The sequence below is a fragment of the Anser brachyrhynchus genome, assembly GCF_964034855.1.
Source record: "Anser brachyrhynchus genome assembly, chromosome: 1".
Classification (NCBI taxonomy): domain Eukaryota; kingdom Metazoa; phylum Chordata; class Aves; order Anseriformes; family Anatidae; genus Anser; species Anser brachyrhynchus.
Window position 1 is genome coordinate 70,344,663 of NC_137694.1, and position 27,038 is coordinate 70,371,700.

The 27,038-nt window shown below is 40.7% G+C and overlaps 1 protein-coding gene across 17 annotated transcripts in view; it reads right to left on the minus strand.

The window, feature by feature from the left end:
- Positions 1-27,038, minus strand: part of CCDC91 (coiled-coil domain containing 91) — a 335,915-nt gene that overhangs the window by 26,272 nt on the left and 282,605 nt on the right. The gene's annotated exons all lie outside the window — the stretch shown is intronic.

The window sequence follows — 27,038 nt, forward strand, 5'->3', positions numbered from 1 at the left end:
GTCCCAGCTGTATGGCCAAGCTGTAATTAACTAATTCAGAGATATGACATAACACTACTAATAATGTCTGGGCTGGAGAGACATCATTTGGTTTCAGCAGAGAAACATAAGAGAGGCAGCGCAATGCCTCTCTGTAATGGTCTTCTTTTGGCACAAGTAATCAATAGTTTATCTATGTACAGTATGAAGGCCTCCATAACACTGGGCAAAGAAACAAAGTGCCTTGGAAGAGAGAACAGGATCTCAAGACAGAGCATTATTTCATATGTTACATCTGTTAGCTCCTTTAAAACAAGTAGTAGCACTAAAAATGTTTTATTCCTGTTGTCAGGTTATGTGATAAAAGCTCTTCTCCACAGACATGAAGATGCACAAAGAGGCAAAGAACTGTGGGGAAACCCAACTAACACACTGACATGGCTGCTCCCAGGCCCATATCTGGAGTCATCAGCCCATCAGGGGCTCATGCCCACATGCATGAAGGAGCAGAGAGGCACAGTGGCAGGTGGAGACACCCCAAAAAGAACAATCAGAAAAAGAAGCCCTCATCCCGGGGCTGTCACAGGAAAGCATCAGCCATACGGTCCAGCACTGATACTCATTAATGTGTGTCAATGGAAACGTCTTTCTGGATCACCTCACAGACTGGAAGTACAGCGCGTATTACAGAAGCAGGGGAAGAGTTTCTTTGGATTGCACAAATTTACCATAGAACGTTTAATGGAGGAAACAAAGGCTGAGAAAGGGAGAGGTCAAGGTGGCTTGGGGGGGGAGTAGTATGGAAAATAGAGGAAAAAGGAGATAAAAGCGACTCATCGTGTAACAATTGCATGTCAGTACACTTGTCCAGCCATTCCCTGTACCTAATCAGTACAGTCTGTCTTACCTTCTTCATAACTCCACTTAGGGGTGACACACTTTGTATTTTGCGTGCATGTTTGTGTATGGAGGTCCGCATGCCAGCCACTGGGGAGGGGACAACATGTCAGAAGGTCTGTGTGTCAGTGGTGCTGGCAACTAAAGCAAGTCAGGGTTCATGTGGTAGTGTGTGATCACTAGTGAATAATACAAGTTAGATTAACCAGAGAGTGGGTGAAGTGGCCTGGGAGCCAGCGGTGTGTGTGCATGTTTCTCTGAGGTGATAGGAAGAGGCACCTGGAACAGTTGTCTGTCAGAAAATCCCACCCGTGTGCACGCATGTCTCTGTGCAGAAGGCAGCCAGGAAGAGGGTTGCCAGGGACAGGACCAGCTGCTAGGTGGACTGTGGGTGTTGCAAGTCTAGACAAAAGGTCTGTAAAGACAGGGTGGGCACACATGGATGCAGTCATAAATTGAATGGGCAAGAATAACGCTGATCTTTCCTCAGAATATGGGAATCCATCTATTGGATATGAAATGAAACCTTTTGTTGCTACACACAACGCACTACCTTGGGGAGCTCAGAACCACAGTGTATTATTGAGGATAAGCAGTTACTGAAAAGCTAAAAATAAAGAGAAAAAGGTATTAAGACTATGGATTCTCTGTATTCCAGGTGTAAAGGTTGACCTTTAGCTGCCTAAAGCCAGGAAAAATATTTTCTCTCTGAGTGTGGTACACCATAATTCTCCATTATGAGATGTCTTGACTTGCTCTCAGGATTACCTGGCACTACTAATAGTGAAAAGCAAAATCTACTCTCCCTATGGGTAGCAGGGCATCTATCTTCTTTAACAACGTCAAAATCTAATATAAATCATTCCAGTGCTTGATTTTCTGAAGAACTGAATAAGTAAAGAACTTGACCATGAACTTTAGTGAAAGACTGTAAAAGAAGGGATGTAGAGAACTGTACCCAGAAGAGTGTGACTAAACATGTAATCTGTTGGATCTTGGTAAGTACCAACTTCTAATATAAACAGATCTTGGATGATGAACATTACTAGGCAAGCTGAACACTGTCAAGTGGACCCTAAAATGAAAAAGCTACAACCAGGTCATATGTCCCTCTTGAGATGAGCATTGGGCATACAACATCAGAAACATTTGCACCATCACTCAGATTGACACCATCACTCAGACATTTGTATAGAGGGACAGGGATAGTGAATTCCTATTCTGCCACAGTCTTCTAGTGTGACTTAGGTCTGTTGTTTAATTTCTCCACAATGGTTTTCCCATTTGTAAAGGGAATAGTTAAAGTCCTTCTTTCATTCAGAGGGCTTTTTCTGAGCCTAAAAAATGACAGGGTGAGATGTTAAAAGCTGTGCCACTTGAATGACCTGTGTAGGTAGGCAAAACGACAGTCTACATAGAAAATAAATTATTTGCTAGTGAATTTTGCAGAGGGAGTTGTTTGGACAGATTGGACAGACAAAAAGCTAGCTCCTTCATTGCAGATAGTTATTTAGCAGGTTTTCTTACCACTTGTTCCAATTAGGGTTTCTATTTATCTCCTACCTCATCTTTCTGTCATTGAAGCCACCATTAGACATGAATTTTAGCCAAAGAATCCTAGATCCGAACTTTTTCAAAAACTTTAAGATATAAGATGAAAACAGAGCTTTGGCTCCCAATATGTAAGTTCATCTGGGGATTCAAATTCCACCTAGTTTAGGGTTGTGTTATTGTGAGAATCCAGTCCAAGCCCATCTTTTCAGTCATAAGGTGGAAATCATGACATTCAAATTCTTTCCACAGCACAAAAAGGATGTCATCATAAACACATTATGACTTCCCTACAGGTTGCTGGAGAAGAAGAGACTAGCTCAGGAACAGCAGAGACCTTTAAAAAACAGCATGACCTTTCAGTTACAGAAAACATGGGAAAATCTAAGTCGTAGAAATACTCATTTGACTCTGGCTTGGTCCTCTCTGCAAATCCCTGCATAAAGAGAAGTTTAGGGCAAGGATTTCTATGCTGCCTCCTTAACTGCAGGCACAGTTTTGCTCATAAATATTCTAAGATCTTGATGTATCCTAAACCAGGCACTGATGCTTCTAAAGTGTAGGGATTAATTATGAGAGTGTCATTGTGAGAAAGGCAACCACAGTGACATCTAAGCCCTGAATTTGGATATGGAAAAAATAACAAAGCAGAAACAAAAACAAAGAAAAGGAACAGAGTCTGTGTTGGAGTCTTTCTAAAAATCATATGCAAGAATCCAGATGGAGAGAGTTCAGGATGCTGCTCATGCCTAACATGATCAGCAGATAGCTGAGTGGCTTGGAGACAGGAGAAGTGAGCTAGAGAAAGTGCCAGACTGCTAGCTGGGATTTCAATGAGTGTTTGTGGCAAGCCATGCCTCAGATCTTTTTTGCTGTGGCCTGAGCGCTGTCTTAGAGACCATGAATGGAAACTTAAGGACCAATCATTTTGGGGCTGGTTGTTATTTCATGATAGTGATCCCATTTTCCAACCTGTAAGTTATTTCCCTCTCAAGACTTGTGAGTGCCATTAGATCAAAACCATGCCTTCAGGACAAGCCAGTCACACTTCACCAAAAGATATATAGCATGAAGACCACAGTAGTAGTAAAGGAAAGGACTATAGAAGTATTATCCTCTCCCTAAGCTTTAAGCTTTCCCTGCAATTTTTTTTTTCAGTTCTCCTCATCCTTAACCACTCTATTTTTGGGGGTGGGGAAATTCTGTGTATCAATCACTCTGCATCTCCCTCCCTCTGCCCCCTCCCTGCTCCTACTGACAACATCATCAGGCTCCCATCTTCTTCTCCAAATGGAAATTTTATGTTTCAACGGCCACTTTCAATATGTGAAATTCAGCCCAGTCTTGTCCAAGTGGTTTAGAGTCTTTCCTTTTCCCTTTCACCACTGCTGTTATGTAAGGAGGCAGCATTTGCTGCTTTCCTGAAAAACAAACCCTGTAAAATTCCTGCTGTGAACATGTGTGGTCAGGCTTTTGTGGACAGAAGTGGTGGTTTCCTATTCTCAGAGCTGTTGGAGTGAAGAGTAAAAAGGATGAAAGCCCAAAATGACAAGCAATGTTTATGCTAGGCAAACCATCTCAATTCTTTTGTTGGAGTCAGGTGCATTGACTCAGCAACAGACCTTTTTTCTTACTTGCTCGAAAAGATTAGCTTTAACTATCCTTTGAGAGATGACAATGATATATTTCTTTCTTCCTCTGTTCTCTGGACTATCCAATATTGCTTCCTTAGACTCTAAAGACCTAACTTATCCTTTGCTACGCAGTCTGTCCCAGTTTCTCAGCACTAGAGTAAGGTCTGAAAAGAGTTATTTGCTGTTCTGATTTGCAGCAGAACCTGAACTAACACAGCAAGAGAGGACCCAATTGGCCTGAGGCTTATGCTTTTTAATCTGTTAAAAAACATATATCAAATGGGAAACACCAAGAAAGAGAAGGTTTCCAGATGTTAGAATGGTGTTCTGGAGCCTCAGGGAAAAAAGGAAAAAAGGTTCATGAAGGCCTAAGTATGTACTGCAGATGTCAGGTTGTTTTATAGGCTTGATTCAAAGTCCAGTAAAGTCAAAGAGAATCTTTACATTGGCTTTGATGGGTTTTGGATGAGACCTATAGATACAGAGAGGTCCTAAGTGACAATTAGCCTGTGTAAGACAGAGAAAGTCATTAGAAACTGACTATCATATAAAAGGATTTTCAATAGAATATTCATGGAATATGTCTGTATCTCTACACATACTGCAGGTTAATACGTCATCTACTCCAGAAAAGTGCCCAGCACTCTGCCTCTTACTGGTCCAGCACAAGGTACAAACTGGTTAGGGAGAAAAGCCCTTTTCTGGTTGGATTTCCCCTTTAGCACAACTTTATGTGCTTGTATAATATAAAACAGCCTTTTCTATTTCTGTTCAAGCTCTGGAGGCTTGGATTCCTCCCAGAATTTTTGATTAACAGCTGAGCCTAAATCAGAGCTGCCTGGGGTCTCCTTTGCCTTACTGACACATCATAATATCCTTTAATCTGCTATTTCAAGACAGTTCCTTGTTTTGTCAAGCAGTTCACTCCCTCTAAGAGAGACCATGATGATTCCTCTTCCTTTCTAAGATTTTACTGAGCTGTTTCAAAGGACTTGCATTACACCAGGGAAAACTTCTTTTTTGGACAGAGTCAGAACTGGACTGCAAAGGACACTGGATTATGGACTGAAGGCCAGAGGGTGGATTTTGCTAAAGGTGGTCAGCTTCTGTATGCTCAGAACCACTTCAGGCTTTACCCAGCTGGTTCAGGGACCTAATCAGTACAGCCACAGTCTCATAGCATCTCATGCAAATTAAAACATTTTGACAGCATCAGCTAGAGTCTGTGTGTTACTGGCTGTCACCAGTCACACAGAGAAAAAAAACTCTCTGTGGCTCAACTGGTGAATATATTGAATTCCTGGAGGTGGAGGAAGTGACACTAAAGCTGATAAAAATAGTTTATAGTCTGGTCTGCCATTTAACCATCAATGAACTAACTGAATCACAACAAACCTTCTTTTTTTTATTTTGTCTTCTTTTTCTGGAGACTCAGTGTGGTTTGATAACATAAACAGCAAAAAAAAATGTAAATGGTAGATGGCAAAAAGGTACGATTACACATGCACTGTGTGCATCAGCTTTACGAATAGGAATGGAGTCTTGCCACAGGCAAAGCCTACCTGAAGTTGCAACCAACAAGGAAGATAAAAGACAGCTATTCCTATCTGTGTGTTGGTGGAATAAAGGCCAAAAACAGTGTGGGTCCATTGCTCAGTGGATCAAGGGACTCACTGATAAGCTGTAGGCAAAAAGATGAGGCATTCAGTGCATGTTGTGGCTTAGGTTTCACATTGAGGACTTGTTCTTAGGCCTCCCAGGTACAATATAAGAGCATCCTAATACAGTCTGTTGTCATGAAGAAGTACCCACAGCAGAGGAAAAAGGGTTAGGGATCACTTAACCCACTTGGACATGCACAAATTCATCAGATTAGATAGGACATCCAAGGATACTAAAGGAGCTAACTGATGTCATTGCAAGGCTGAATTCTGTTACCTTTGAAATGTTATGGCAATTAGGGAAGGTTCCTAATGCCTGAAAAAAACAAACCAAACCAAACCAAAACAAACAAAAAAAAAACAGTTAAAAAAACAGTTGTTGCACCTATCTCCAAGTGTAAGAAGGATCCAGGGAACAAGCTGGTCGTAGAATCATAGAATGGCTTGGGTTGGAAGTGACAGCATATTAGATTATCTAGTTCCAACCCCCCTGCCATAGGCAGCATAACCTCAGTCCTTCTCACTCCTTGAGAAGGTTACAGATCTTCTCAGACTCCACTCTTCTAAACACATGAAGGTTAAGAAGGTGATTAGTGGGAACCAGGATGGATTTATCAAGGGAAAAATCACACCTGACCAACTTCATTGCTTTCTATGATGATGTGCTTGAAACTGGGGGCAAGGAGAGGGTGGTGAATGTTAAATACCTTCATTTCTGTAAGATCTTTTAGACAATCTCCTAATCATCACATTGGTGAGATATGCATTGGTTGAGTGCGGTGAAAAATTGTCTGGCTTGTCAGGCTCAAGGAGTTGTGATAATGTTGCAAAGTCCAGCTAGTGGCCAGACCGAGAGGAGTAGTTTGTATCAGACACTATATGTACTGAGGGCAGAGATGCTACTCAAAGGGCATCTGTGATTAAACAGCAGGGACAGGCTGATGAATTGGGTTGATGAAATACTCACAAGGTTCAGCAAGAACAAGCACAAAATATTGCACCTGGGACAGAACAACCTCATGCAATGATATGGACTGACTATTATGAAACAGCTCTGCAGAAAATAAACTGTGGGTCATAGAGGACAGCATTCATTTCTGAGTGTGTGTAATGCCGGTACTGGACATTTATACTCTGCTGATATTATTAGGAGATTCTCATTCCTTTCAAAGACTCTAGTCTTCTGGAGAGAGAAAAGAAAAAAAAAAAAAAAAAAAAGGTGTAATGGGTTTACATGGCAAGGTTTTGGTAGCAGGGCGCCATAGGGGTGGCTTCTGTGAGAAGAATCTAGAAGCTGCCCCATGCTTGGTAAAGGCCCCACTGTTGACCAGAGCTGAGCCAATAAATGATGTTGTTTTGCGCCTCTGTGAGAGCACATTTAATACAGGGAAAAACAGACAAACAAACAAACAAAAAAAAACCAAACTGCTGTGACACACAGCAGCTGGGAGAGTAAGAGGAGTGAGGAACAACCTTGCAGGCACCAAGGTCAGTGAAGAAGGAGGGGGAGAGGTGCTCCATGTGCCAGAGCAGAAGTTCCCTGCGGCCTGTGGGGAGGACCATGGTGAAGCAGGTTCTCCCCCTGCAGGCCATGGAGTACCACAGTGGAGCAGGGTTCCACACTGCAGCCCGTGGAGGAGACCACGGTGGAGCAGGTGGACCTGCACTGAAGGAGACTGCGGCCTGTGGAGGACCCCTGCTGGAGCAGATTCCAGGCTAGAGCTGTAGCCCATGGAGAGGAGACCACGCAGGAGCAGGTGACCTGGCAGGAGCTGCGGCCCGTGGGGGACCCAGGTTGGAGCAATTCGCTGCTGAGGGATGGACCCTGTAGTACGGACCCATATCTAGAGCAGTTCTTGAAGAGCTGCTGCCTGTGGGAAGCCCATGCCGGATCAGTTTGGCAAGGACTGCATCCCGTGGGAGGGACCCCACAGCACAGGGGACGAGAGTGATCAAGAAGGAGCAGCGGCGAAGAAGCGCTATAGACTGACCATAACCCCCATTCCCCCGTTCCCCTGCGCCACTTGGGGGGAGGAGGCGGAAGAGGGCAGATGGGGGGGAAGGTGCTTTTGGTTTCTTTCCTTTGTTTCTCATTTCTCTAGCTTGTTAGTAATAGGCAATAAATCTTACTATCTCCCTATGCTGAGTCTGTTTTGCCCATCACGATAATTACTGTGCGATCTCCTCATCCTTATCTCAACCCTTCAGCCCTTTTCATCGTATTTTCTCCCCGTTCCTCTTTGAGGAGGGGGAGTGAGAGAGCGGTTGTGGTGGAGCTCAGCCGCCCACCCGAGTAAAACCACCACAAAAGGAGAGGGAGAGAGAGAGATTTGCACACTTGATACTTCCTTCACCAATGTTAAGGGTAAATTTATGACTCTTCCTCAACACCCACCCCTTCTTTCAAAAACAAACAACAACAACGACAAACACACAAACAAACCAAAAACACCAGAATACCTCTCCATGGCAATTCCTGACAAATATCTACTGGATTTTAGAAATTGTAACCAAAGACAACGTTCAAAAGTGAAAAATTAGAACGAAACCAAGAAACAGAGATTCAGTGAAATAGGGAGTGCCTTTAGAAACTGTTTTATAAACTTATAATCATGTTCAACATTGAAAGTGAGCAAAAATCTATGGACCACAGCAGAAGTCATTAGAATCAAACTTTGTAATCAAATGTTCCCCATAAGTAGGAGTATATCTTCTCTAATTTAAATTTTGGGGGATTACTTCAAATTCTTAGAAGGTCAGAGATTAAAACCAATTCCCAAGAAGTGATGGGAGTTCCACCATTCCCTTTTCATTCCCTTTTTTTTTTTCCCTTACCTCACTACCTTGCATGCTAAGCATTTTTTCTCTGCTTCCAACAGGGGGTTTGACCATGAAACTGCCTCAACCAACCCTTCCTTTGTTACCCTATTTCCTGCAGCATAAAGGCAATGATCGTTTCATGCACTTTCTATGGTCCTTTGAATCAACACTTGACAAATATTTGTAAACCATTGGTCAGAGAGATCTGAATTCCTCTCTGGGCATGAGATCATTCTTTAGATTCCCAGTGTTAACAATACAAATATTATATGTTATTGAGGTATTAGTGAAGTATGGCTGACTATGAAACGTAAGTAAGCTTTCATTATTGCTCTCTACCCTTGCTGGTTTCAAACTTAACATATCAGACCCCGACCAACATGCTAGAACAGTCCCCTTTTCAATGTTGCCCTTCGTGGAACAAGATGGACAGTAGTTGCTCTAAGGAAAGCTAAGGCCTTCCCACAAACAAAGTCATTAATGGAGAACCTATCAGACTTGCCAGCTAGGTGGAGTCATGTGGATACAGCAGTGGATGAGACTAGAAATAGAAGGGCATTAAAGCACATTGCCTTCTGACTATCCTCAGCAGACACCAAAAAGGGCATTTGCACCAAAATAATTCAACAAAACTTTTAAGCTGCTCTAAATGTCATACAAACTCATTCCTACCCCCACATAAGTATCACTTAAAGCTGGGGGTACATGAAGATGGAGAGCCTCCTTCTTCCCACTCTAGTATCTCAAGTTTGTCCTTAAGTATAGCTCAGCCAACCCTAGAGCTGTTATCCCCATTGCATATTCTTCCAGAATGTCAGATTTATGCAACCATATTTTCTGATGTTTTTCTCTATGTATACACAAGATGGTAAGCAATCCTGCAGCATGCGTAGGATGCCTGGTAATGACTCTTGGAAGTTTAAGATGTTTCATTAATAAATCAGTATTTTATAATTATACTGCTGTTTTTAGACTAAAAGGACAATGAGGCAATTGACTTTCACCACAAGCTAACCCAAATTAACTGGAATGTAAACACAGAAGCATAGGACAGAACTATGGAAATGAAAAGAGGAATATAGCATTAATGCAGTGTTAAATTTTGTCTGGTTAGTATAAACAAAAATGGGTGTTTTGTTTTGTTTTGTTTTTTAAATGACTTTCACTTCCTATTATTTCACTTCCATTACATAATGTAAATATGTCAAAACATCTCTAGATTCCTTCATGCTGGAAATCAGATCATATTTAAACAAAGTTTGTGTGTGTTCTCCTCTGGCAGCTACCAATTAAATGTCACTGTTTTAAATATCATTTTTTGAATCGTCTTTTATACTTTGCCAGATGAAGTCACAACTGCATCCTGTTAATTGATAGAAGTTTTACTAAAATGCAGAATTGACAGGATACGTATTTTCTGTCATTTGGTTGGTTGGTTGATTTAAAAAGAAGTGTGTGGGGAAGAGGAGAAGCTATTGGGGCATGATCATGAGACGACAGAGAAATTTGCATCCTCTAAGCAAACCTTCCAACAGAAGATATTTTCAGTCACTCCATCCTCCCAAACAAACTACCATTTTATGTCAAATGAGGGTTTTTCAGGATGTCAGGGTGCTTTATCACCAATGACAGCCCTTACCCCACAGTACAGGTTTCACACAAGTTCTTTGCCCAGTATTTAACAGGATATAATTCCAGCTTTATTCCAGGGACAAAGTACTAGAGAAAAATTGTAATCTTGTGGTGCTAGTATGCCCTCAGGGTATGACCCTGGGATACTGCCAGGGGTCTCCAATCTCCCTCTCAGCAAGACTGCAGCACCCCATTATTCTCAGAGCGGACAGCAGGAGAGACCCCAGCGTTTTCCCACCGATACTTTCCAAGATCTTTTCACATGAAGACTTTCTGTTTACTCTCTGGAGTCCTTATGTAAACCAACACTAACTCATGATCTCTTGTAACCCTGGCAGGTCATAACTCTAACAGGTCTTGGAATGAGCATTAGGAGAGCATTTGCCATCTGAACCAGCTGATATCTAATGTCAAGCCTATGCTGTAACTGCCAGACCAGGTTAAGTGCAATACTGGCATCTGCTACACCTGCAAAGTTTGTCACAATGTTTTAAGTAATCAAAACCATAAAGATTAGTCCTAGTCAACAGCATAAAGAAGAAATAGCATTTTTAAAAGACAAAAGAAAAATTAATCCTTTCGAAAAATATGCACTATTTTCACTGGAAAATGGAGTGGTTCTTTCCCCAGTACTTTATCACCTGAAAAGGACAGTTAATCAAAATACACTTCCTGGAATAATGTACAAATCGAAGCTTCTCTGAAAACAATGCCTATAAGAGCAACTCAATATGAACGATAACCTGAAATAACCTCTCAGTGAAAACTGTTTAAGCCAGCAGGTAAATAGAAATAACATAAACTAATTTGAGGACCACCTGATCTAAATCAATCCAACTAGATTAGATGTTGTGTGATGCTATTGTGGAGTCAGAAGATTTCCTATCTGGAAGCAGAGGTAGCAGAGGCCTAGTAGGACTACAATAGTCTGCTGTTTAGTCCTAAAGCCTGTCCAGCAGGCAGTCAGGCATGTAGTTAGATGTAGGAGGGGTCTGAGTCTAAGAAGCTGACTCAAGGTGATACCTATTTCTGTGCATGCTAAAGAGCATCCCAGGCCTTGATGCCTCCCGTGCTGTTGGAGCTCTCCTCTTCCTCCGTTCAAATAGGCACCATGGACCAGCACAAACCCCAGTTCACCATCACTCCAGGATTTGTTAACCAAAAGGATCTGGCAGTTTGGATACTATGGAGTTTTAGGTCAGACACACCAGCCCCATGTTTCTTCCAACCCTCCTTCATTTTCGGACTGCACAGAGTTTTTGGCAGGAGTATTTTGGCAGGAGTTTTGGCTGTTGAAGGACCACAGCTGGATGGCTGTTTAAGGATCTAGCAAATGATAAATCGTATTGAGCCTCCTCTGCCTCCAGTATGTCCCAGGCTTTTCAAAAACTCCACTAAAGTATATTTACACCTCATGAATCTGGGATTTTGAAAATATCAGGGATTGTTATGTCATGCCTTTTACTTACTGACTTCCTTGACAGCATCTCCTAAAATAGATCTGGACCTCTCACTGACCCTTTCCTGTGACCAGTCAGCAGAAACATTGATCTGTTCACTTTTTCATAGGGCCTTTGGATGTACTGGAAATGTCCTCTTGTTCTGAATATTCCTGTCTTGAATTTGTCTTTACATTCACTTCAGTTGCCATTGAATCTGGCCCCAAGTTCACCTTGGAAGAATATGCAGGGGGAATGAAGGAAACACCCCTGCTTGTCTGAACATCTGCTAAATGTGAGCAAAACAACAGAGAAAGTTCAAATTACCCCTCTTAAAAAAATGACAGATATGAGTAAGAGATACCACTTATGAGACACCTCTGTGGAGTAAACATTTTGGACTAGTATTCCAGGCAGCAACTACAGAGGCTCTAACAACAGACTGACCAGCCATTTATTACATTTCAAACAAAGTGACTCAAAGGAAAATCTTCCAAACAGGCACCACTGGGCATTTGACTCAGCCCAAGCAATGTTTAACTATTGCCTTGCCACGAAGAGTACACGTGACTTCTGTAAACCTTGCCCTGGCAGCTACTTTTGAATAAATGCATAGTGCACCTCACCATTTTTTTCTCCAGCTTCCTACAGTGAGTAGCCATTTCAGGGTGCTGATGTTTTTCCTCTGAGCATGCCATGTCAGGTTCAAATTAATTAAGATATTTTAAACCTTTTTCTATTTTTTTCCTCCTTAAATAACAGTAATGTTCTGGTTTAGTTGAAGGCCTAAAAGCTGGTTTTAATTTAAATATAAATAATACCCAGACTGTGTTATTGTTCTAAAAATAGGGTGTTTTCTGTTCTAAATGTTTTGCTGATCTTAAAACTGGGGGGAGGTGAGGAGGGGACAGGATATCCAGACTCTTTCAGATTGACTGCCTCAAACCTGTGGCATTCAGTCTGTAGAGAAGTAGGTCATTTCTGAGATACCAACATTTTATCTGGAAATGTATTTACCACGCTTTAGTAGCAGCACATCTATTCAGAATGTGGTTCACAAATCACAAGGGGAAATCACATCCTGTTAAGACTAAACATTCTTGAGTGAGCCTCAGCTATGGCAAATTCAGCGGCAGAAAAAGAAACTGTGGTGAGTGAGTGCTGTTACTGATATTTTCCAAATAAATAAAGCAAACAAGTTGCTCCAGGAAGCAAGTCATACCTATATGATTTATAATATTGGGATTTAATCCATGAAGGCAAGATGAACCTGGTAGATTAGAAGTTACAGGCCACCCATGGATGTCAGCATTGCCTGTAGTACCTTTATTCATACTAACCAGTCTGCAACAACTGGTATGGACCTCATTTGTTCTTAAGATTGTGTGGTTTCTAGCAATACTCAGCAACTTCTGTTGGCTTAAAGGTTGCCAATGAGCTCCAAAATGTGTTAGTATCAACAAGGAAAAATATAAGGATCCTATTTACAGCCTATTGGCAGCAGGCAGGTAAGAAAAAAAAAGAAAAAAAAAAAACACAAACAAACAAAAAAACACTCCAAAATCAATGTTTGTTTTACTGAGGGCCTCCTTAGGTGTACATTGGAAACAATTCTGTCTGTCTTCTACCACAGTTAAGTCACCCTCTAGTTTGGTGTGCCAGCCAGTAGTAGTTAACAGTCCCGAATCAACAGGTTTCTGCTGTTGAGCAGTACCAGACCATATGGCCAAAAGCAGATGGAAAATATTAAGTGTGACACGGCACCTGATGAATGATGATAATGAACAAAAAGTAAAGCGGGGACTGGTGCGCATCTTGGCTCTTTTGCACCCTACTTGTGACATGACATAAAGGCTGGTACCACTTATGTAAGGGGTAATTTTTAGCAGCAGGACTCCACCCATCCAGCATGAGCCAGCCCCTCCTCTCATTCCCCGTCACCACTCTCTGCAAAAAGGAGTTCACAGAATGGGTCTGCTTGTCTAGCCACCAGCACCCTGTGCAGTCATCCCACCTCAGGCTATAAAACAAAATCAATGAAATATTTAATTTACTTTGATAGGAGGAACTTTACACCCTCTGTTCAAAATTATGGTGAGCCATCCAATGCACAAAGCAATGAGAAGAAAAAAGTGCAGCTTCTGAAGACAGGCGTAAAGCAGCAGACCACATGAACTTTGGCAACTTTTTGACTGTCCTGTTTAGGTGTAGTTCTTCACGCCTTGCTTTCTGCACAAGAATTTTTCTTTCAAATCCAGAAATTGGGTGTTACCAAGTCCCAGTTTAAGACTAAAGTCATTCCTTCTCTCTTCACCACTTCATGCCAAGTGGTGGGATTCAAGTCTTACATATTCCCTGTCCATTCTGACCTCATCCTTGTGGATTCTAGGTGCCTGAGGAAGGCTATTATGAAAGCTCTTTCTACAGGGTGTCTGTTTTTTCTCATAAAGTCAATAGAGTGACATTTCCAGAATCACACACTGCTGTGTCAGATTTGCCACTCAGCTTTCTAAGCAGCAGATAGAGGCTGTTCCTTGGATAGTGCATTCTGTAACAGCATTTCAGGCAGGCACCACAGTCTCGGTGGCTAACACAACAGTACGAACCAGCAAAGTGTCTGAGAACCAAACAGCTTTGACAGTGTTAGAGATGCTGTGTTCTTCCTTCTGTTGCGTAGTTCGGTGGGGCTACATGATATTATTCTCTAGATGAATACAGGGAATAAAACAGATGATGGATTTCTGTGGCAGATCATGAAGCCAACGAGATCTAGGCAATGAAGGCAAGTGCTGACTTTTGTTGACGTGATTTCATTAAAAGCAGAAGGGAAAAAACAGTCACTTTTTACCTAAAAGCTATTTGCCAGCATTAATTTCCCAGCCCTACTGTCTTTTCTAGGGCTAGTGGATATATATGTGCCATCTTGGACGTTGAGTGAAGTCAATGGCACCCTGCTTCAGTACAAATCTATCCTTGGGCAGAGGCAATTGCAAGGTCCGGCCAAAAGAGGGGAAGGATGCTTATGCCAATTGGCTTCAGTGCAGGAGGGTGGAACTTAAGTCCATCAAGCAAGGAACAATCCAAACAATGCAGGTTGTCTTTTACGAATAGCTTCCTCCTCTGTACTTGAAAAAAACCATCCTCCTCTACAACGTACCACCAAAGAAGCAAAAATATGTTCCTGGGGACAGAGATGTGGTACTGCTTAAAGTTATTTCATCTCGTAACAACTGATGGCACTGCACACACCATTCTCCTGGTGTTCTGCTAGAGACACTGCTAACAAACAACATACATTTCAGGGTTTGACCTTCTGCAGGCTTGCCAGTTCTGCCAGGGTTTCATTTACATACTTGGCACATACTTCAATGAGCCATACCGGAGCAGGCAGCTAAATTTGTTTGTTTGTTTGTTTGTTTTCTGTGCTTTTTTTTTTTTTTTTCTCCTTAAAAACAGAAGTCTACATCTAGACAGAAGTTTCAGGACTATCAGAACCCTTTCTCCCACTCCACTCCAAATCTTATCAAAAAGAATCTCCAACGTTCTTACAACCATTCCATGCTGTCATAATTATATCCTTAAAAGAGTGCAAAATGTTTTTTTCCACATAATTTACAGTTTTCCTGTGATTCATGAAACCTCTTTTCACATGAATAATTGGTCACTTCTTGTTTATGTATCACCACAGAGTAGCTCTGAGCAGGTCAAAAATAGACATGAAACTAAAGTTTAATAATTACATCCACATACAACCTACCCCTTAAATCCCTTGCTTTTTACCTTCCCCAGTAAAAAGACGACGCAAAATTTTTGATGGAGAAAATGTTTCCCAAAGAAGACTTGGACAGTTTTACCTTTCTTAACACTCACTAACAAATTATCTTGCTTCAATGGTGTTTTGTACTTCATATTTTACAGTTTAAACAAAACAAGAAAGTCCCTTAAAAACAACCTAAGATGGTGGAGAAGAAGGGTACTGTTGGTGGGAGTGGCAGCTTCCCAAACATGAATTAGTTTATTTCTCAGGGGAGACAGTCAAAATGATGATTATCAATAGTCACCTAAATTAGAAAGCACCTCATTATGTTCTCAGAATACCGTTTCAGCTTCTAAACACTTGAATGAACTTCTACTTTTACAGCAGAGTAAACTGAGGCACAAATTAGTCTGTTTACAATGACTACCCACTGAGTCACTGCTCAAGTGAGTCTACAGAGAAGCTTTGATTTGCAAAACTCCTCCTCTGTCTTCAACTACGGCTTTCTGAATGGACTGCATGATTAGCTCAATGTGACAACAACTATGACAGATGAATGTGTATCTCTGCGTGTGTGTATATATTTGTGCTTCCTGTGTTTAAAGCTCAGGGCCACCTTGTGAAGTTTTTTGACAGTATATGGAAATAAAATCAAACAATTATATTTTTGCTTGACAGCATTGTACCATAGCAATCCAAAAACATGTCACAAAACAGAAGTCAGCAGGAACACTTCAAAACATAGGAAAAAAACATGCTGGCTTAAGACCAGCTATCAATCTAGCCCGGTAGATTTAGTCTAACAGTGGCCAGAATCAATGCAAAAACTGAATGCAACAGAAAAAGAAAAGAAAATGTTTGTTATTGAGAATACACAAGGACATTAATCTCCTTTTTACCACAAAACCAAAGCAACATCATTTTTTTAAGACTGAGGAAGAAAAAAAAGAAAAAAAAAAGTGGAGTGGTTTTTACCTCAAATATACTTGAGTCAAAACTAAAGCCTCAAAATCTGATCTTATTAAAAACCAGAAGGGTGAACTGTTTCTTTTCTCTCTCTCTCTCTTTTTTTTTTTTTTTTTTGGCAGTGAGTTATAGACTGGACGGAGTGAAACCTTGGCAAGTTGTGGGGGTTAAGACATGGGAGGAGAGAAGAGGACAAAGGAGAGAGAAAAACAACTGCTGCGAGTCTAATCTTCTGATTCAAATGCACCTTAACAGCACTGGTTGGAAAGAAGACTAAAAAGTGGAAGGAATTTCTGGATCCAGATCAAGACAGCAGAAATACCTTAATCTTTGCTGGGCCATAATCTCTTGAGAAGGCTTGTGAGAATTTGATCCTGTAATTTCCAAACTAGAATCTTAAAACTGATTTGGACTAGAACTACAGTTGGTTTGAAAAATGTTATTACTTCTTCCTGTGGAAAAACAAAACAAAACTAAACTAAACTAAACTTAAAAAATAAAAAAATAAAAAAAAAATCAGCCAAACCCAAAGTGCATGGGCTCATTACAAGCTCAGGAAATCAACTCTATTTAAATCTCTTTCAGCACCACTCTCCAACTTTAATAGAGTGTGTGTTGAAACAAATGTTACATGGAAGTTTGTCCTCCCCTCCTGAGCCCTAGCTCTACACACGAATGGTCCCTACTTGTGTTTTCTTTCTGATAAGTCTTCTCAAGATTTTATTTCACTAGCCATCATTTTTGTTCTTTTCAGTGTTCCTTATTCCTATATCTCTGTTTCTGATCTTCATTATCACACCCTTGCACTCCTGTGTTTAGTTCAGTCCCTACTTTTCTGATTTCTGTGGTACCAGCTCCCAATGTTACTCATTCCTCTCTTAGCAGCTGCTTTGCTACCCCCTTTTTCTGTGCTCTCTCATGCAGTCTTCTAACATTGCAGTATCTGAAAGCTAGTTGAGTTCACTCCATTTTCTGTAAGTTTGCCATTCTCTCACACTGCCGGAACTCTCATAAGCAAAGTATGTGCATCCTGAGAGCAGTCTTTCCTCACCACTGCAACTACACACCAACCTCTTCCTCTAGACTATGGTCTTTCTCTCATCTCCCCCTTCCTTCCATTCTTATGCTTCTCGGTCTTGCTGACAATAACAAAGTTTTGAGATGAGGAAAGTGCGTGGGAGACCTGCATTGATTTTCCAGCTCCACTGACATGACTGGAGTGGGCATCCACTTAAACAAGTTCTGTCAAAGAGGCTCCAAATTCAGTGCTGAACTCTCTCTACAGATTTTCTCTCTGATGGGTTGATCCCGGCTAGCTGCCAGATGACCACCAAGTTACTCTCTCACTCCCTCTCCTGAACAGAATGGAGGTAGAAAAAAAAAATGAAAAAATCTGTGTGCCAAGATAAAGACAGGTACTGTCATGAGCAAGCCAGACTTGACCTGGGAAATAAATTATTGCAAATTAAAATTGCTTTCGATGTTGAGAAACAGAGACAAAAAATAAAACATCTTCCACACCACCACCTCCTTCCCAAGCTGTTTCACTCTTTCATTTCCTCCTCCACTAAAGAGAGCAGGGGTATGGGTTTAGGTGTTGTGCCTTGATTCTCTAATAGCTCCTTTCTGCCTCTCCCTCTTTAGACTTTCCTCTGCTGCAGTGTGGGTCCTTCTATGGTCTGCAGTCCTTCAAGACAAACCTGCTCCACTGCGGGTTCATGGATGACAATTCCTTCAGCAAATACCCATATAGCAAATACCTCTGGCATGGGGATACTCCACAGGCTTCAGTGTGGCTGTATACTCCAACATTATCCTCTCTATGGAGAAATATCTTCTCTGGCACCTGGAACATACTGTCCTACTCCTTATCATTGAATTGTAGAATATCCGAGTTGGAAGGGACCCACATGGATCACTGAATCCAACTCCTGGGTCTCCAAAGGACCACCCAAAAAAAAACAGATCATGTGTCTGAGAGCGTTGTACCAATGCTTCTTGAACTCTGGCAGTCTTAGTGCTGTGACCACTGCCTTGGGGAGCCTACCCCAGTGCCCGACCACCCTCTGGGTACAGAACCTTTCCCTAACACCCAGCCTGACCCTCCCCTGTCCCAGATCCATGCCATTCCCTCGGGTCCTGTCGCTGTCCCCAGAGAGCAGAGCTCAGCACCTGCCCCTCCACTCCCCTCGTGAGGGAGCTGCAGGCTGCCACGAGGCCTCCCCTCAGCCTGTTCTGCTCAGGGCTGAACAAACCAAGGGACATCAGCCACTCCTCATGTCTTCCCCTCTAAACCCTTTACCATCTTTGTTACCCTCCTTTGGATACTCTCTAACAGCTTTATATCTTTCTTATATTGTGGTGCCAAAACCACACACAGTACTGAAGGTGAGGCCATGCCAGCAGAGAGTAGAGCGGGACAATCCCTTCCCTCGACCAACTAGCAATGCCGTACTTGATGCAACCCAGGATACTCTTGGCCCTTTTGGCTGCCAAGGCACACTGCTGGCTCACATTCAACTTGTTGTTGACCAAACCCCCCAGACCCCTTTCTGTGGGGCTGCTCTCCAGCATCTCATCCCCTGGTCTGTATGTATAGCCAGGGTTGTCCCTTCCCAGGTGCAGAATCTGACACTTGCTCTTGTTAAACTTCATATTGTTGATGACTACTCAGCTCTCTAATTGGTCAAGATCTCTCTGCAAGGCTTAACCACCCTTGACAGAGTCAACAGCTCCACCCGATTTGGCATCGTCTGCAAACTTGCTCAAAAACCTTTCAAGTTCCTTCATCCAAATTGTTTATGAAAACATTGAAGAGGACTGGCCTTAAAATGGAGCCCCAGGGAACCCCACTAGTGAGAGTTCACCAGCCTGATATTACCCCAGTTACAAGAACCCTCTGGGCCCGACCTGTCAACCAGCTGTTCAGCCATCTTATTTATCCAACTGTATTCTTGTCATTTTGTCCAGAAGGATACTGTGAGAGACAGTATTGAAAGCTTTACTGAAATCCAGAAAGATTACATCAACTGGCTTCCTTTGGTCAACTAGCTGGGTGATCTTGTCATAAAAGGAAATTAAGTTTTTTAGACATAACCTTCCTTTAGTGAACCCATGTTGGCTCTGACCAATGACTGCATTCAGGTGTTTTTCAATAACTCCCAGAATAATCTTCTCCATAATTTTATCAGGCACTGAAGTGAGACTGACAGGCCTGTAATTGCCAGGATCTTCTTCTTGCACTTCTTGAAAATTGGGACCAAATTTTCCAGCTTCCACTCAACTGGGACCTCTCTGGATTCCCAAGACCATTGAAAAATAATTGAGAGGAGTCCCATGATGACATCAGACAGCTCTCTGAGTACTCTGGGATGAATCCCATCAGGACCAATGGACTTACATGAGTCCAGGTGGAGCAGCAAATCCTGCACAAGTCTGGGGTTAACTGGGAGTTTATCATTCCTTCAGTCATGGTCCTCCAACTCAGGGCAGCTGGGGCCTCAGGGCCCATCACTAGTGTTGAAGAGAGATGTTTTCCCAGCGTGCCACCAGCTTGGCTGATGGCTTCAGCTGTGTCCTGCAATGGCTCCACTGGAATCAGCTGTGTTCAGCATAAGCACAAAGCAGATCCTGGCCTCTTCTCACAGAGGCAACCCCTGCAGCCACCCCACTGCCAACACCTTGACTCCTACATCTAGTAGAGCATGCACTTACTACCATTACTAGCCCTAACTCCAGCATCTTGAAGTGCATTTTTTTTTCCTGAATCACTACAGTTAGCTATATCTTCTACAGGTGGATGCACTGATCTATTTCTCTGGATGAGATCAAAAGAATAAATAATAAGCTTGCAAAATATCAAGGGCTTTATTTTATTTATTTATTTATTTGGGAAGCCTAGAAGCATATTTCTTATTTTGGCTACAGTTGTATAACATATGTTCATTGCAAACAGTATTATCCTGTTCTGTTTGTAGGCTCAATATGAGGCACCAGCGTACCTTGGTAACAGAGAGGGCAAACTACGTTTTGGGGTGCATTAAACTCAGCATAGCCATCCAGTAAAAAGGATTCTCCCACTAAATTTAGCATTGGTGCAGTGTCACCTCAATTATTGTGTGCAGTTCTGGTCTCCACTATACAAAAAGGGCGCTAAGTTACTTGATAGCACCCAGGGGAGGGCAACAAAGCTGGTATGAGGGCTGGCAGACATGTCCTATCAGGAGAGGCTGAGGACACTTGGGTTTTCTTGTCTGGAGAAAAGGAGCTGAGAGGCGACCTCCCTGCTCCCTGCAGCTCCCAGAGGAGGGGAGTGCAGAGGGAGGTGCTGGTCTCTGCTCCTGGTAACCGATGACAGGATGTGAAGGAACAGCACAAAGCTGTGCCAGGGGAGGATCAGACTGGACATTAGAAAAAAATTATTTACCGTGAGGGTGGTCAAACACTGGGACAGGCTTCCAGGTGAGGTGGTTGATGCTCCCATGCCTGTCAGTGTTCAAAAAGCATTTGGATAATGACCTCAGTAACATGCTTTAACTTTTGGCTAGCCCTGAAGTGGTCAGGAAGTTGGACTTGATGATCATTGTAGGTGCCTTCCAACTGAACTATTCTGTTCTGTTCTGTTCTATTGTTCTATTCCGTTCTATGATTGGACCACACATGTGTGCAAAATTCACATGGATTAGAATTATTATGCCAGTCCAGAGTCTTATCTGGAAATTGTGAAGACACAACTTTTCCAAGGGAAACTAAAAACCTAATTGTTCTAAACAAATATATCTAGTATATTTTATTTCCCTGTAAGATCACTAACGATGCTGGGCCATTTTCTCCATCTGCTTCCTGATATCTGCTATGCTTCTTCTTTTGGGAAACCCACAGCAGCAAAGCTTTTTGACATTGCAATAAAAGTGACAAGGTATGGTACAGTGATTTACTAATTTGCAATGTCTTATGTGTCAAATATTTTAAGGTTGGAAAAAAGAGCCTCCATACTTAATAAACAACTTAGTCTTATTTCAGTATTAAACCATTATTTATTTGCTACACTAAATGGGGACTTCTTATAATGTCATTGGATCATTACTCTTCCATGATCTAAGATCTCACAAAGGGGAATGATAAGAACCATTAATTTTTTACTTGTTTCCAGTTAAGTAAAAGACATTGTATACGCTATGCTTTTAAATACTGTTTGGGTAGGTCAAAGTGCATTGTATTGTCTTTGCTTTATTTAACATTTACAAGATCCATAATAATGCACTTGTAATATTTTAATCTTGCTGTGAACCTCTGATTCACCATTTTTATTTATGTTCTTTATTTTTAATTTAATTTAGATGTATCCACAGGATGGTCAACAGGGGATATAATTACTTTCTTTCCTCATTGTTATCAAGTTCTTCTCTAGTTGTTTCCAATCATATTTAAAATATAATTGCCAAGATTCGAATCACAGGTGCTGCAAATATGTTTTGATTGTATCTGCACATTGTTACTATGTTAATTTTGTATTAAAATGATGTAAAACTTAGCCTTTATAATGTGAAGAATTTTTTCCTTTAAATAGGATGATCGACATAATTCGGACACATTGAGCACAGTTGTTGGTTTCCATATTTTTGCCTTATCTGTGTCCAAGCTGCCTAGCAGCCTGTCAGTTTGGTATGTAATAAGCCAAATAATGTGGGAGTGATTATTCTGGGGTCTGCATGACTTTATGCACTGTGGCAGACTGTCAACGGGAACTAGTGAGAACTATATACTCTCTTTAAACACAGAGGCTACTGCTCCAGTGGGTGAGCAAGTAACACAGAGGCATCAGAAGCAGTCTACCAATTCAGATGCATTGGGATTTACAGTCCCAAACACAAGATTAAGTCCCTCTGTTTTCTAGCACGTCCCACAGTGGTGACATTTGTTCAAGGAAGGAGATAGATCCTTTTGTTCCTGAATAATCTTAATGAAAAATGTTTATCAAGAGGTTAGAGTTTATATAACGTAGGAAAACTTGACAGAACAGCATGATGCTTTTTCTCATTTGTAGCAGAAGACCGCAGGATTACAAATGAAACCAACATTAGTGTAAAGTCAACCTGAAATCTAAACACAAACCTTCACCCTGGGGTGCAAGTGAAGTTATGACTATGTAACTGAGGTTAACAGCAAGATGGGAGAAGCAGGGCAGAAGGGTAACATAACTTCATGTGAACCACTGATCCATCCTAGGTAGGGCTGCTCCTCTGGTGATTTGATCAGAGGTTATATAATAATGGATGTTTTCCTTAACACTTCATCTCCTAGGATCACGTACATCTCATAAAGGGTGTGTGTGTGTGAAGACTTCCTAGCACCTGCATTTACAGTGGAGAGCTTAGAAATAAGTATGTTAAGAATGTTAAGGGTTCAAAACTATAAGGCACATTAAAAAGATTAATAATTTAGTATTAAAAGACGATTGAAGACAAACACTTTATGACTATCAAAAACATCTGAAGATCTTGGAATACTTGACCATAATGTCTGAATATTTAGAATTTTATAGCAATGTCAAGCAATTACATATATAGGCATGAGTATATTGGCTCTCTAATGAGAAACATTAGAAAGTAGTCAATTCCTAAAACATGTAAAGAGAGCTGTATTCATCAGCTCTGTACCAAACCAGAGCCTAAAACAAAATGATACAATACTATTTCTGTAGGATATGTTGATGTCGGCTGTGACCAAAGCTTGGCAGCAATGATGGCAACTAGCATTTAGCTCATTTGCTGATACATGTTTATACCTTGTTAACAATCTGCTCCCACTTTGTAGCAACATAGGACAATATGGCATAGGAAAGTATGAAAGGAGGAGAACTGGATTATATAGGCATTGTATCTGCCTATGCAAAGGCAAGCAAAGGCCTTTGTTTTTCTTACACTCATGGATTAGGTGGAAACAGATCCATAGGACTTCCATAAAGAACAGAATGAGTTTACTTCATTATCTCCTCTGTGTGAACATTGAAGTGGTTGTGGATGGAGAATCCTTTTTGCTGTTTTTAACAGGTAGTTGTTTCACATGCTTTGGAGGTAATCAAGCTTGATTTGAAATGAAACAAACACCTATCTTAAAGAGGATGATGAAAACCATTCTTCCGAGTAATTCTGTCTCATCAGCCAATCTTAAGTGTTAAGGTCACTGGACTCTTGATTAAAGCCACAGTTAGATAAAAAGAATACCTTTCATTAAAACAATACTGAAAATCTTCTTGTGCTAGCCATCTCCTTTTTTTATGCAGAGACATATCAATAGTTTTCACTGATGCAACAGAAAATAATATTCAAGATCTTGTAACATAGTCATTTTCTTTTCAGTACAGTATTGTAAGTGTCTGTGATATAATCCATAACAGGCAGCTACATATAGTTTGAGACTAATTTGCCAATGCACTAGCATCTCAGGAAACCATTCTGGGCACAAGATGTTCTGTCACTATGAAAGTGTGGTAACGTTTTCCTCCAAGACTCAGAACACATTGTCGTTGTTACAAGTAGAAGAGGTCTCCCCCAAAACGTTGAGCAGGCTGACAGATTAGGTGAGAGAAATCGGCAGGAAGAGGTCTTTGGAGATGGATGCACTATATTCCCAGCTGGACTCCAGCCTGGAATGCTTTTCAGGGTCTCTTTCCTTGTCAGAGAGTCCTTTCTGACTGTGGCATTGCTGATGTTCCCTCAAAGCTTCATTGCCAAGAAGGCAAGATATATGTAAGAAATAGAGACTAAAATTCTGGCTTCACTGAACATTCTCTTTTAATTCAAGAAGAAAAAAATTTCATCCAAATCCTCAATATGTTCATCATCCAAATTCTCAATATGTTGATAACAACAGAATGGTGCACAGATAATTTCCCTTTTAGTTTCTGCCCTAAGGTTGCTGCATGAGATGGTGTTACTCACTTCACTAATATCACTGATGGGGAGACAAAATAAAATATAGCTCACTCTACCTAAACTCTTCTGTCTCTAAAGGATTAAATTAAGAGTGAAATCCAATAAAAAACTTACTTGATTTGCAAGTCACCAAAGAATATATCTGGTTTTGCTGATTTCTGGAAACTTTAATTGTATATATTTTGCTGATCACTATAGAAACCATTACTGACAAACAGCCTCTCTTAATTAAAAAAAAAAAAAAAAGCGAATGTGCCACCCCAATTTTGTCTGTTTTAAAGGAAAACAGTATCCATCTCACTGAGCTCAACAACAAAAAGTCTAGAAAGTGCGAATCAATTCTTACTATAACGTACAAAATCTATTTTAAGCTTGTTAATTTCTGAGCTTTGTTCTGGAGGCAGCAGCAGTGAAATCATTCATGACACTAATAGTATATACAGCACATAAATAACTTTAATCCACCTTCCAGCTTGACTTCTTGAAGTGTAACCAACAGGAAAAATATAATTAAGATACCTCATTGGTCTAGACTACTGTGATATATGATTGCTTTGTGAAAACCAACACGCACTTCTGGATGCTTATGCATTAGAATAGGTATTAACAATTGGCTCAAAAAATCTAATAAACCAATCAAACACTTGGGTCCTTCTTAAAAACACTCAAGGACTTGTCATCACCTCCTTGAACTCATTTGTTCTTTAAAAATGCCTGAGAATGTGCTGAAGAAAAAAACGTCTTGAAAACTAGGTAGACACACTGTAACCATGATATTTGTATTATATATTGATGAAATCAAATTAAGTGCAATTTAATTCTGATCCCACAATCAGTTATTTGTATTCTTCAGAGTAGTCTTGTCATTCATGAACTGTGTAGCTACTAGTCTTTTGCAGACATTATTCATTGTTGTCTTGAGCTAACATGCTTTTTTTATTCCAATATCTGTAACATGTTCAAATCAAAAAGTATTTCACCTGAGAGAGACCTAAACACATTCCCAAAAAGATGAATAGATGATATATAAACTTGTAACACAATGTCTGGATTTCTTTCCATTTTATCTAGCAGACATTTAAAGACATCTCTGTTGTTTATATAATTTGGTTTTTAATATTAGCATAAAAACTAAACAAGAGTATCTTCATCATCCTGATACAGTTGTACGCCCAGCAAGCATCATTCCTCCAAAACATTCTGTTTAGGAATCCCTCTTGACATTTCTCAGACTAACATATGACTAACATATTTGAATCTCTACGTGTTAGCATTGAAATGCTTTTAAGTTTTGCAAAGTTTTTTTTTTTTTTTTGCTTTGTTTTGTTTTGTTTTTTAATGTTGTTTTGAAGTACAGGTTCTCATCTAGTACCATTTTTTAAGAGATGAGATCTCCTGGTTAAAATGGCAAGTCCTGACAGAAACTGCTCAGGTGGCTTGGGAACCACATAGGTTCTTCACTGAGAGGGTGGTCACACGCTGGAACAAGCTCCCCAGGGACATAGTCATGGCATCAAGCCTGTCAGAGTTTAAGAAGCATTTGGACTCTGCACTTAGTCATATGGTCTGATTTTTTGGGTCTGAATTTTTGTGGAGCCAGGAGCTGGACTCGATGATTCTTATGGGTCCCTTCCAACTCAGGATATTCTATGATTCTATGAACCTATGATTCTACGAACATATGATTCTACGATTCATTCTGCAAACTGCACAGGAAACTCATGAATCTTCACCTTTTTTCTTCATTTTCTTGAATACATCTGAGTTTTCCTCAGTATCAAAAGAGTATGCAGAAAATACATTCCACCTAGCTTACAGCTTCTCATTTTGTTCCATCATCATGTTCATAAACATTTATGAAAACACTGCTTCTTTTGCCCTGTTTGCATGGAACATTTGACATATACACAAAAACAAACAAACAAACAAACAAACAAAAACACAAAAAAGAACCTTAAAGACACAAGTTGGAAAATTGCATACAGGCAGGTTTCTGAAATAATTATGCTTTCCAATGTTAATGTTATTGTTTCAAACAGACCAAATGCAGTTTTGTAGTTTTATTGTCTTCAGGCACAGCACCTGCTGAAATCCTTGGCCACTGACACTCCAGGACAGATTTGGACCTATTCTAGCAATAATCCATAAATTAAAGCAAGATGTTGTCATTTATATGACTTTTTGACCCTGACAAAGTTATTAAGACTCATCCTGGTTCAACTGAGATTTTTATCAAAAAACCCATCTAGCTGTATACATCATAGGCTTGTTATATTTGCAGGTGATATAGCATTTCAGAATGTCCCCATTTTCTCTTCCAAGTAAAAGTAGTAATAATAGGGATATATAACAAATAGCAGCACCTTACATTTACCTTCATGTTTTCTACTACTGTCAAGCCTCATGCTACAATACCTTGATTTATGCCTTTGTGATAGGGACTTTGTTGATATACCTCAACGCGGGGTTTTTTTGGTAGGCTTTTTAGTAGGGAATACGAGAGTATTCTAGCTAGTATGCTATTAGTTCTGAAGTACCAAGGGAGAAACAAACTATTTCAATAAGAATATGGAGATATATTCTTCTTAGTAGTAAAAATAAGATGCACCCGCTCACCAAAGTCTCAGCCGGCAGCTCCTCTTCCTCACTATGAGCAGAACAAATACTGACATTTTCCTCAAAGAATCAGTCATGAAATGTGCTCTTGAAACAACTTCTCAGTATGTTTCCAGACCCATACAGACCCATTCCAGACCCTAAAGCTC